This window comes from Ambystoma mexicanum, chromosome 11 (assembly GCF_040938575.1).
Source record: "Ambystoma mexicanum isolate Mex_15411 chromosome 11, UKY_AmexF1_1, whole genome shotgun sequence".
Taxonomy (NCBI): Eukaryota; Metazoa; Chordata; class Amphibia; order Caudata; family Ambystomatidae; genus Ambystoma; species Ambystoma mexicanum.
This window is the reverse complement of record NC_090934.1, coordinates 76,211,323-76,223,477: the sequence shown is the minus strand read 5'-3', so window position 1 is coordinate 76,223,477 and position 12,155 is coordinate 76,211,323. Positions and strand designations below refer to the sequence as shown.

General features: G+C 52.2%; 1 protein-coding gene across 1 annotated transcript in view; it reads right to left on the bottom strand.

Annotated features, from left to right (window-relative positions):
• GJB3 (gap junction protein beta 3) overlaps positions 1-11,395 on the bottom strand; it is a 39,374-nt gene extending 27,979 nt beyond the window's left edge. Inside the window, exon 1 of the mRNA XM_069622563.1 lies at positions 10,999-11,395. The gene's annotated coding sequence lies outside the window, so the exon portion shown is untranslated. The remainder of the gene's footprint in view (positions 1-10,998) is intronic.
• Between the last annotated feature and the right edge of the window lie 760 nt (positions 11,396-12,155).

The window sequence follows — 12,155 nt, the reverse complement described above, 5'->3', positions numbered from 1 at the left end:
GCCGGGACACACGCAGACTTCAAATCCGCTGCTGCAACATTGGAAAGGACCAGAAAACAATCCTTCTTTGCCTACGCCCCAAGACTATGGAACCTCCTCCCCGTTGGCATCAAACTCTCCCCCATGGTCCTACAATTCAGAAAAGAAATCAAGACCTACCACTTCAAGGAGTCTCTCCTCCTCAACACCTAGACATCACATTGCGTCTGCTCCCCCGAACTCGGTAGATGCCACCCGCCCCTCTCCTCCCCGCCTTCCAGTACAGCTGTACCCCTCCTCTGTGCCCCTCTGTATGCTTCCCCCACTGTATACCTGTTCTGTTGCATACCTCTGTAAAGCGCTCCGTTATGCATCTGTACTGTTGTATACCTCTGTAAAGCGCTCCGTTATGCATCTGTACTGTTGTACAACTTTGTAAAGTGCGCTCTGTTATGCATCTGTACTGTTGTATAACTCTGGAAAGTGCTCTGTTATGCATCTGTACTGTTGTATACCTCTGTAAAGCGTTCCGTTATGCATCTGTACTGTTGTACACCTCTGTAAAGCGCTCCGTTATGCATCTGTACTGTTGTTTACCTCTGTAAAGCGCTCCGTTATGCATCTGTACTGTTGTACACCTCTGTAAAGTGCTCCGTTATGCATCTGTGCTGTTGTATACCTCTGTAAAGCGCTCCGTTTTGCATCTGTACTGTTTTGCATCTCTGTAAAGCGCTCCATTATGCATCTGTACTGTTGTACACCTCTGTAAAGGCTCCGTTCTGCATCTGCACTGTTGTACACCTCTGTAAAGCGCTCCGTTATGCATCTGTACTGTTGTACACCTCTGTAAAGCGCTCCGTTATGCATCTGTACTGTTTTGCACCTCTGTAAACATCTGTAAAGTGCTCCGTTATGCATCTGTACTGTTGTACACCTCTGTAAAGTGCTCCGTTATGCATCTGTACTGTTGTACACCTCTGTAAAGCGCTCCGTTCTGCATCTGTACTGTTGTACACCTCTGTAAAGCGCTCCGTTATGCATCTGTACTGTTTTGCACCTCTGTAAAGCGCTCCGTTATGCATCTGTACTGTTGTACACCTCTGTAAAGCGCTCCGTTATGCATCTGTACTGTTTTGCACCTCTGTAAAGCACTCCGTTGTTTCTCGAAGCGAGGTCTGTGCTGAGTAAATACCATAACAACAATAATAATCATTATGTCAACAAGCTGTCTGCTATTGTCAAACAATGACTATAAGATGGTGACTTTAGCGCTTTTGTAGCTTCACTTTAGGTCTTAAAATTATAACCAAGAGTAAAGTGTAGACATCCACATTCACTTGCCCCATGGCAGCTGTGACTACCTCACCCAAGCATATTTGTTCCTTGCATTCTGGTACTTGTAGTTCTGCATATATAATCTCACACAGGCGAGCCAAGAAACAAAGCACAGTGAGCGACTCTCCCCTGACGTGGGGAAACTTGAAATCTCTGCTACCACAGTCCTGAGTGCTGAGCTGGAGGGAATATTTCCATGCCTCGCAACCAGCACACTGAGCAAACAGAAGAGCCGCCACGTGGCCCCCGGCACGTGAGCTTCTTTCAGTTAGTTGATGCTTTTAGCCAACAGCACTCTGCAAGTGTGCAGACCAGTGATGATGAAACATCCTTGCACCAAGCCCTGACCCCTTGAGTGAAAATATTGTTTCTTCCCTACTCCCCCCACAGAGCCCCAGGAGTTGCCCCAAGGGGGCTCAAAAGCTGTCCAGGGGACCCCCAGGCTCTTTAAAATATAACTCAATTTTCTACTGCTTATATTTTCTATTAAAAGCAGTCATCTTAATCATTTTGTTTATGAAAAACAGTCATCTTAATCCCTTTTCAAAGAGTCTACCTGCCAACCCCCCTGATCCCCCTCCCCTCCGACAACCTTCAGTCTCCACTAGGGGGGCTATCCCCCAGTTTGACCTCTGGCTGCATTGTGGGAATTGGAGTCAAGTTCACCTTTGTTTCGGAGAAAGGAAAACACCATACAATCATACAAAAATTAATACATAGCATGTGAAATTACAAAACAAATAGTAAAAGTCACAGTTAAAAATCTGTAATAAAACGCATACAATGCGATCAGGGACAGAGCCTGTCAGTCACCTGGCACTGCTGTGCCAGCGACTCTGAGCCAAAGCCACTGGGGCTGCAGAGAACCCAATAGGTTGGCCAGTAGTAAGGGAATGAAATGCCCCTACAGCAAGACATGAACCAAGATCATACATTAAAAGGGGGTAAACAGGGCTGCTTTGGCATAGGGGAAGCCACGTGACGTTCGCAGATGGTTGAAAAACGCACGGGAGTTTACGACTTGACATTGTCACAAACAGAGACAGGGTTCAGACCTCTTCCCGAGACGACCACCCAACCCAAACTGAAACTGCTGCTGAACTTGTAGTTCTGGCAAAATGGGACTGCAAAGTCCTATTTTACTTTCAAGCACTCTAAAATGGCACGAGCCCACTATCCAGGACTGACTCATCGCATCAGACCTGCCAATGGCCAGCGGGAGAGCTCTGTTTCTGCAATTTAAAAAATATATATATTTACAAACCAGCACTGCGCTGGGTGAGAGGTATAGACGTGTATTACTCTGCATTACCGCCTTGGGGGGCCTTTGGCCGTTCTCACTCATCAGGTACTCTGCGCGGTTCACTACTGCGTGGCAGAAGAGAACACTTTCCCTACTCATCATGTAGTGGGTTTGTCCCATGGGACCAGCTCTAAACTATTCCTGACTCTACAGAGATGTGTGCACGTCCGGCATATGTAGAAACTGGCAACTCAGCCTCTCAACCTTCTGAGCGTAATGAAAGGAGTACCAAAAAGCTGCGTTATAGTAAGCCTGGTTAGTTCCACTGCCATGAAATGGCACCACTGCACAAGCCAGCACTATGTTACAATATATAAAAAATAGTCCATAGGCGCCCCTCTGCGAGAACGAACACGGCTAAACGACCTGTTCTTTGGGAAGGTACCCACTTGAGAGTCTGCAGCCACACTTTAGCTCACTGTACCTTTCACAGATGGGAAGTGTCCATTTGCACATCAGTCTTTGTCACGCCCACATGTGCAGTCCAGCACCAAAATGCTATGGCCATTCCTCTCTGAACAAGAGTACCACCAGCAACCCCATACACGTGTTTCAGCCTAGTTGGGCCTCATCAGTGAGGTGGAGCTGTGCCTCTCTGAGCACAGTGAGCAGGGAGTCCACGTCTGGATGACCCTAGGAAACTAAGGGTGACTAAACAATACATATTCGTGTTATTGAAGGGGGCTGCGAAGGGACTTCGGCATGCTAGGAGGACCTGCCGTGCGTGCCGTTGGTTGATGGGAAAGTGGCGATAGCGAGGGACACATCTGGTGATTAGATATCACCTCCTGCAATGTGATGTTTAATGGCCTCTCAACCAATCAAGGATTTCTAAATGTACTCATTACCTCGTGGCGTTGCCCACCTTCCAGGATTCCTGAGCAGTGGTGAGACAAAGCCATCTTGCTTCCCGGGGGCACGGGCCCCAGTCACATCTGCCCTCGGCTCATCGCTCTCCTGAGCTCTTCCATCACATCGTCCTATCCCCCATGTGGCCACTTACCTTCCTCCTGCCTCTCCGCGCTCAGTGCGCATCCTGTTGGCATGCCTCGTCCCTCTCATGCCAGGGGCCGTCATGGAAAGAGAGAAAGTACTCAGTAGTTCACTTTCCCCTTTATGTCTCTGATAGTTTTGTACACTTGTGTAATGGCTGCAGGGCTGTTTCGCAACTCAAAACAAAGTTAGGAAACAGGCCTGCGTCCCTTGTGCAGGTTTGAGAAGAAAGCTGTTGGCACCTGAGACAGAATGCAGTGGTGTTAATCGTTATACGCCTCTCAGTGGGCATTATTACTGTCTGGTAATGGGGCCAGGGACCGTGTTATTAAGGACCTCGCTTTGCTCGTGCATGTAACTTGGGCCCCAGGTCATTATCGGGCTGTAATGCCCCATACCTCATTGATTATTGCTTCAGTGGTGTGAGATGTCTTGGCGCGTGCGCCACCAAATTCAAGTGACAGCCCTGCACACTTCTGTCTTTCATCCAGTGCTAAAACTACTCTGTGACTGGCTCTGATGGGAGGTAAACACGTGTACAGAAAAAGGTGGCGCATTTTACTGTAATCATGGGTATAAGGCAAAAAGAGTGGTGAGCTGGGTTTGCGGGCACTCCAGTACATTCTGTGGCGGCTAGGCATAGCTTTTTAGTTTTGGCTCTAAGGCACCACCCCTAAGCCAAAACGAATGCAATGGAGTGCAGCTAGGGAGAGACGCCACAGGTGGAGGGACACAATGATTGTATATGTTTTATGCTTACCACCCCTTGACTGCCCATGGAAATGTTAATCCTTATGCCCATTCACACCCAGTTCCTAAAACCACTCTTGGGATCTCTTTGAGATAACTTTATCAAGTCCGATCATCAAACTGTGCTTGAAGAGCCTGCCAGTGTTTTTTTAAAGTAGTCGCCTCAGAATGAATGACTTAATTTGAGCTATTGGTGTCATACAAGTGTCTTAAGCAGGTCTGCCTTCAGCCACTCGATTTATAAGCACTATGCGAAATCTGGTTTAAATCAAGCATTAGCAAAGCCAACAGTTTCAGCTTGTGTATATGTATTAGATGGGCATGTGCCAGGCACTACTATGATATACCCGGGTACATGCACCATTCTGAAGCCGCTACCATTAATGGCCAGTCAATCGCACTGCGGCAGTGCCTGGCAAACTCCTTCCCCACAGCTACACAAAAGCCAAAACTGTTGGCACTGCCACTGCTTGTTATTGCATGCTGGGAGGTAATCTTCACCAAAGAGCTTGCTAGCTAAGTATCTGTAGTGATGATATGGAAAAGCTCTTCACTCGTGCCCTCGCTGTGTGCACACCCTGGACGAGTCTCGGCCTAGAAACACTCCATACCCTGACCCTCGGCAACTCGACCAAACAAAGAGAGCGTCGCCTGGGACTGAGGCTCGTGGGGTGACTCCCAAGAGCCTTACAATTCGCCAGACTGGAGAAGCAGGTTTTAGAGGTGTGGGAAGGGCCAAGGTATTTAATTAACTGCATATTCTCTTTCATGCCAGCACAATGGGAGGCTGAAAGAGCAGTACTGTGGAGCCAGCTGCCCTGATGAGGGTCACTGTGAAAAACTCATGAGCTCCGGGGGCCTGGGGCTGGCAGGGTAGGGGGTGTCTCGCAGTGGGTAACTTGGGGTCAGCAGGGTGCCAAATGTCTCAGAGAAAGGGGCCTTGGGTTAGCAGGGTGCTGGACGTTTTTGGAACAGAGGCTGGAAATTGCAAGGGTGCTGTATGTCTCGTGACATGGGCCAGGGGAGAGAGGGGGGGTCACGGTACTGTATCTCTAGCAGCTGGGGCCGGAGGGTGTTTAGGGTGCCGGATGTCTCACATCCGGGGCCTGGGGATGTTCAGGGTGCCGGATGTCTTGCAGCCGGGGCCTAAGGGTTTTCAGGGTGCCGATGTCTTGCAGCCAGAGCCTGAGGGTTTTCAGGGTGCTGGAAGTCTCGCAGATGGGGCCTGGTAATTTTCAAGATGTTGTATGCCTCAGAGCCTGAGGGTTTTCAGGGTGCTGGATGCCTCGCAGCCTGAGGGCTTTTAGGGTGCCGGATGTTTCGCAGCCGGGCCTAGGAATGTTCAGAGGGCTAGATGTCTTGCAGCCGGGGCCTGAGGGTTTTCAAGGTGCCGGATGTCTTGCAGCCCGGGCCTGTGGACTTTCAGTGTGCTGGATGCCTCTCAGCCTGAGGGTTTTCAGGGTGCCGGATGTCTCGCAGCTGGGCCTAGTAATGTTCAGAGGGCTAGATGTCTCACATCCAGGGCCTGAGGATGTTCAGGGTGCCGGATGTCTTGCAGCCGGGGCCTAAGGGTTTTCAGGGTGCCGGATGTCTTGCAGCCAGAGCCTGGGGGTTTTCAGGGTGCCGGATGTCTCGCATCCGGGGCCTGGGGATGTTCAGGGTGCCGGATGTCTTGCAGCCGGAGCCTTAGGGTTTTCAGGGTGCCGGATGTCTTGCAGCCGGGGCCTAAAGGTTTTCAGGGTGCCGGATGTTTCGCAGCCGGGCCTAGGAATGTTCAGAGGGCTAGATGTCTTGCAGCCGGGGCCTGAGGGTTTTCAAGGTGCCGGATGTCTTGCAGCCCGGGCCTGTGGACTTTCAGTGTGCTGGATGCCTCTCAGCCTGAGGGTTTTCAGGGTGCCGGATGTCTCGCAGCTGGGCCTAGTAATGTTCAGAGGGCTAGATGTCTTGCAGCCGGGGCCTGAGGGTTTTCAGGGTGCCGGATGTCTTGCAGCCGGGGCCTGGGGACTTTCAGGGTGCTGGATGCCTCGCAAGCCTGAGGGTTTTTAGGGTGCCGGATGTCTCGCAGCTGGGCCTAGGAATGTTCAGAGGGCTAGATGTCTTGCAGCTGGGGCCTGAGGGTTTTCAGGGTGCCGGATGTCTTGCAGCGGGGCCTGGGGACTTTCAGGGTGCTGGATGCCTCGCAAGCCTGAGGGTTTTCATGGTGCCGGATGTCTCGCAGCCGGGCCTAGGAATGTTTAGAGGGCTAGATGTCTCGCACAGGTCCCGGGGAGACCGACCTTAATCACTCGCGGCATTTTCAGAAGGTGTCTCACGCTGCCAAACAGGGACCGGTAGCAGACATGCTTCCGCGCACAGGGATTACAGGAGCATAGCAGGCCCGCCTGGGGCGTGGGCGCCCGCCGCCCCACCCTCAGCTCCCGGGGGCAGGTAGAGTGGTGCAACCAGGGTTCAGATTCCATGCGACCCGGCACCAACACTTCCAGCCCCCAAGCCCGACCAGGCACGGGGTGCAGTGTGAGAAACAGCAATAGAGCTGTGCCAGCACCACCCAAAGAGAGAGAGGTGGAAACATGGCAGGCAAGAGGGGTGAGGGCAGGCAGAGAGGGCGGGTGAAGGGTGAGCAAAGGGCCCAGCAAAGGACAGAGGCACCCCTCTAGCAAAGGTGAGCAGAGATGGCCAGGGAAGGCAGCACGGGGTGGGGGAAGTGTGAGAGTGCACTCTGGCAGCGGGATGTCACACTATAATCAGAAAAAGCGCAGCCTTCCTAGCCCACCCGACTCATTGCGGCATTTCAGGATGCCAATTAGTCTCCAGCTTCACCCTTACTCAAACACACGTATAGACTTCTCTGTAAGCCTCCCATTACACTGCGTATCCACGTGGTATCAGTGTGCAGGCCTCGTGCATGGGACAAGATGTGTACGGGGACTACACACAGGGGCGCAGGGGCCTACACAAAGGTGTGTATGGGGACTACAAAAAGGTGCGCAGGGGCCTGCACAAAGGTGCGCAGGGGCCTGCACAAAGGTGTCTAGGGGACTACACAAAGGTGCGCAGGGGCCTGCACAAAGGTGCGCAGGGGCCTGCACAAAGGTGTGTAGGGGACTATAAAAAGGTGCGCAGGAGACTACACAAAGGTGCGCAGGGGCCTGCACAAAGGTGCGCAGGGGCACACGGGTGCACAGGGGCCTACACAAAGGTGCGCAGGGGCACACGGGTGCACAGGGGCCTACACAAAGGTGCGCAGGGGCCTGCACAACGGTGCGCAGGGGCCTGCACAAAGGTGTGTATGCGGACTACACAAAGGTGCGCAGGGGCCTGCACAAAGGTGTGTATGGGGACTGCACAAAGGTGTGTATGGGGACTACACAAAGGTGCGCAGGGGCCTAGAGAAACGTGTGCAAGGGGACTACACAAAGGTGCGCAGGGGCCTAGAGAAACGTGTGCAAGGGGACTACACAAAGGTGCGCAGGGGCCTGCACAAAGGTGCGCAGGGGCACACGGGTGCACAGGGGCCTACACAAAGGTGCGCAGGGGCACACGGGTGCACAGGGGCCTACACAAAGGTGCGAAGGGGCCTGCACAAAGGTGTGTATGCGGACTACACAAAGGTGCGCAGGGGCCTGCACAAAGGTGTGTATGGGGACTACACAAAGGTGCGCAGGGGCCTAGAGAAACGTGTGCAAGGGGACTACACAAAGGTGCACAGGGGCCTGCACAAAGGTGCGCAGCGGCCTACACAAAGGTGTGCAAGGGCACTACACAAAGGTGCACAGGGGCCTACACAAAGGTGTGCAAGGGGACTACACAAAGGTGCGCATAGGCCTGCACAAAGGTGTGTATGGGGACTACACAAAGGTGCGCAGGGGCCTACAGAAACGTGTGCAAGGGGACTACACAAAGGTGCACAGGGGCCTGCACAAAGGTGTGCAAGGGGCCTACACAAAGGTGTGCAAGGGGCCTACACAAAGGTGTATAGAATAGCAGGCACCGGAAACCGCATCCTTTGGACTCGACCACCACTGGCCGTCCCGCTGAGAGACCCGGGCACCACTGGGGAGCGCCCCCTCTGTCTTTCTAGAAACACCACCCCAGGGGGCATCAACTCCCTAGAGACACAGATGGGCACCTGGTGGTGAAACTTCCACCGGGCATGCACGCCCCGCTGGCTCCACTCGTGCAGCCCGGCCCCACGTGCGCCAGAACACACTCCATACTGCCACACACTCTCAAGGGAGGGCGTGCTTTGGCCCTCCGTAACTCGGCCATGGCGGAAGGAATGGTATTGGCACTCCTTGGGGTCGATGGGGCACACACTATAAGGTAACATGGACGATAATCGGATAAAAGTGGGGGGAGGCGCTAAAGAGCGCTTCGAATGCAAGAGGCGCCACACGTGAAAGGGCAATGTTGAATGAATGCCCACTGTACCCGGGAGCTGCCTAGGGGTATTTGGAAGCTTCTGGAGACTCGTGTTTAAAGGACTTTTATGGAATGTCGTTTCAATCATCTTGTCAGCCCTGGTGTTTTGGGGTCCTGAGGACACACGTGAAGAATAGACAGGCCGTGTTAGCCTTGTAAAAATCATTTCTTTTGATTGTGCACAAGTAAAAAAAAATATTAAAAAAAAATAGACAGGCCGTGCAGACTGTGTACAAGTACTCCAGTATTGGAAGCCATGCGCCATTCACATACATGCATTGGGAACAACGTAGAGTACCGAGCCAGGCCCGCGTTGGGAGTTTTGTAAGAAATGTGCATTTTGGGAAAATCAGTCCATTGCATCGGATTATTGAAGGGTTGTCAGATTTCATTAACAATATGGCAAGCCTGTGGCATGTTCTTATAAATGAGTGACAATGGTGACTTGAACTTAAAAAGCGCCATTCCTGTTTCCAACTTATTGCCATACTGTGAAGATAACTCTTTCCTGTTTCGAGTGAAACGTTTCCTGAAAACCAAGACACACAATATGTAAAAAGTCTGTAATATGCGCGGTCTAGCAGCTGTGGGCTGTGCAATCAGCACTCTATTGGAATCCAAACGTCCAAACTGAGCAAACAGTGTGATCTTGGACACAAGGCTTCGTGTGTCTGTTTTTACATCAATTGATCCCCAAACGTTCAGACTGCGCACAAAGAGGAGGCCTCTGCTTTTAATAGCTATGGAATGAAAAACAAATCAGAAACGTGCAGTGACCTAATCACATTTTATCGAATTTGTTTGACCTTTTAGTCGGTCTTAAATGAAGGTGAGACCCCGGCAAACCCTCCCACTTCCCCTCAACCTAATTTATACCCTTACCCACTATACATATATATATATATATATATATATTCAATTAAATTTAAATTTGACCGAAATAACTGTGAAAAAAATGTGATCAAATGTTTTAGGTCAATTATGCTAATACCTTTTTTCCCCCCTTGTTCCTGTCCGGGATGCCAGCTCAGATCAAGACTACGGCGGTACACAGGCCCTGTTGCTGCCGCAAATTACCCGGAACACCGTCACTCAATGAACTGAATATTCTCTACTACCGTGGGTTGAAATTTGCCATAAAAGCAGGGGCCAGGCAGCAACGGTGTCTCGCGCTTTCAGCTCCCCCAACTTTTCTGCCCAATAGAGTTCGAGTAAAAGAAACTACGCTCATTGGGGGTTGGGATCACCCGCGAGAGTCTACGGCGGCATGGGAAGACCCCCAATTGCACACATACCGTGCCCCCAAAGCGCCCCGCTATCTGCCGCGCAGGACCAGCGCCCTGATGCAAAAACCACAAAGCAGGCGCCTAAATTAATCTCCACATTATCAGCAGCCGGAGGTAAATACGGCCGGAGAATGCCCTCCGCAGAGGACACTGTACACCTCAAGTACAAGAGAACACCCGAACACAGAGAGCTACTAGAGCGCACTTCCAGGCGCTTTCCTGGAATGCCTGCTCATTTAACGTAACGAGTGGAAAAGAGCATTCGGCTCCTTTGTTTTAACGAAGAAACTCAGAAAGTCGTACAACTGTGAGCAAAACAATGCGGCAAACCTTCACGTTAAGATTATTCTAAACACGAGCATTGTTACCGCCCCCAAAACATGAACAAGAGTACACATTAAAGCAATATTTTGTTAGCAAATCTCAACACAATTAACATATGTGTAGGGGTATGTGACAACTGAAAAGGCACCCCCAAATCGCTGACACGCATTTTCTTGCCCAATCCCAAACTGTAAGCCAGCAACAGTTGATGAAATGCGTGCTTGTCAACTTTTTAACGTTGTGGGTGACGGGCCTTCTAGGAGGGTGCACGTCCATTAAACTTCTTAGTGGAAACCAAGAATTCAGTCTCGGGTGAGTCCTTTTGGATGAGAACCAGTCTCCGGGAGAGAGTTACGGCTTCCAGAGCGTTCGACGCGTCTTTCAACATGTCAAGGGCTCCCAAGTCTGTTCCGGACAGTGGTGTCCCCGGGGGCCGGTCTCTTTACCTCGCCCCTCTCTCTAAGTGGGGACTCCCCCGACCACCCCCTCAAACCACTTTCCAGCAGAGTGCCCTGAAAGGAGGAGCACAAGGGCCTGGCGTCGCACCAAAGCGCCCTGACTCCACATTTCAACCCTTTCCCCGGCGCGGCGGGAGGTCTCGCTTACCTGCGACTCCTCGGCAGCGCTGTATAAATCTCGCCCGAAGTAAACTTGCTGTTTATGGGCGACCAATAAACCCGAGTCCGCGGAGCGAGTTCGCCTGCGCTTCCTGTTTCATTCGCTGGTTCTACCTCCTCCTACCTCCGCATCAGCCAAGGGGTGGGTGGGGCCTCTCTGGCTCCGGGCAGGAATGTGCAGACGTCCCGGCCTGCGATGCGTGCCTCTTGCAGCGGAGTAGTACAGGCTGCTGTGTGCTGAAACTTTCCGGGAGCACGCCCCCTGCCACACATCTGTACGTTCACGCGAAGATGCGCTGTGATTTATCCGGGCGAGGGCTGGGGTAGAAGGTTGCCGCTGAACGAGGGCATTCGGTCGAAAAGCAGACGGCACTGGGCTTCTATGCGCAATGTGCACACATATTAATGAGGTTGCACTTAAGAAGGGGCAGAGCACAACCAGCGGAGGGCAGGGAAAGAAGCGGGAGCGGAGGAGGAAGGCAGCCATCTGCTACCAGGGCAAGGGCTCACAATACACATCAGGGCCCGTGAGCAGGAGCGGGTACTTTACATATGGAGGGCACCCCAAGGCTGTCACCCAGAGCCCTGCGAGGATTAGTGGCAATATATGGAAGGCACCCCAGCACTGCACACAAGGAATGCCAGCAGGAGTGGTGAATGGGCACAAGACATTTATTGAGGGGACCTCAGGGCTGCCACCCAGGGCTGTATGGACAGTAGAGGTTTATTGGCACAAGGCATACATTGAAGGCACCCCAAGGCCGGTACACTATGTGCTGTAGGCAGTCGGGGTTAGTGGTTGGCACGAGGCACCTAAGGAGTCGGGGTTAGTTGGCACGAGGAACCCAAGGAGTCGGGGTTAGTAGGCACGAGGCACTTAAGGAGGGGACTTCGAGGATGCCATCCACTCCGCTGTGAGCAGAAGTGGTTAGTAAGCATTTCACACACACCGAGGGCTCCCAGTCCCCACTGCTGCGAACCAGTGCCCCGCCGTGAACATAGGTGGTTAATGGCATCAGTGACATATTGAGGCCTACATAAAGCTGCCACTCAGGGCCCTGTGACCCGAGTGGTTAGTTTGCACGTGACACACATTGGTGCCCCGCAAGCCTTCCCACAAGTGCCGTTGAGCAGTAATTGGCACCT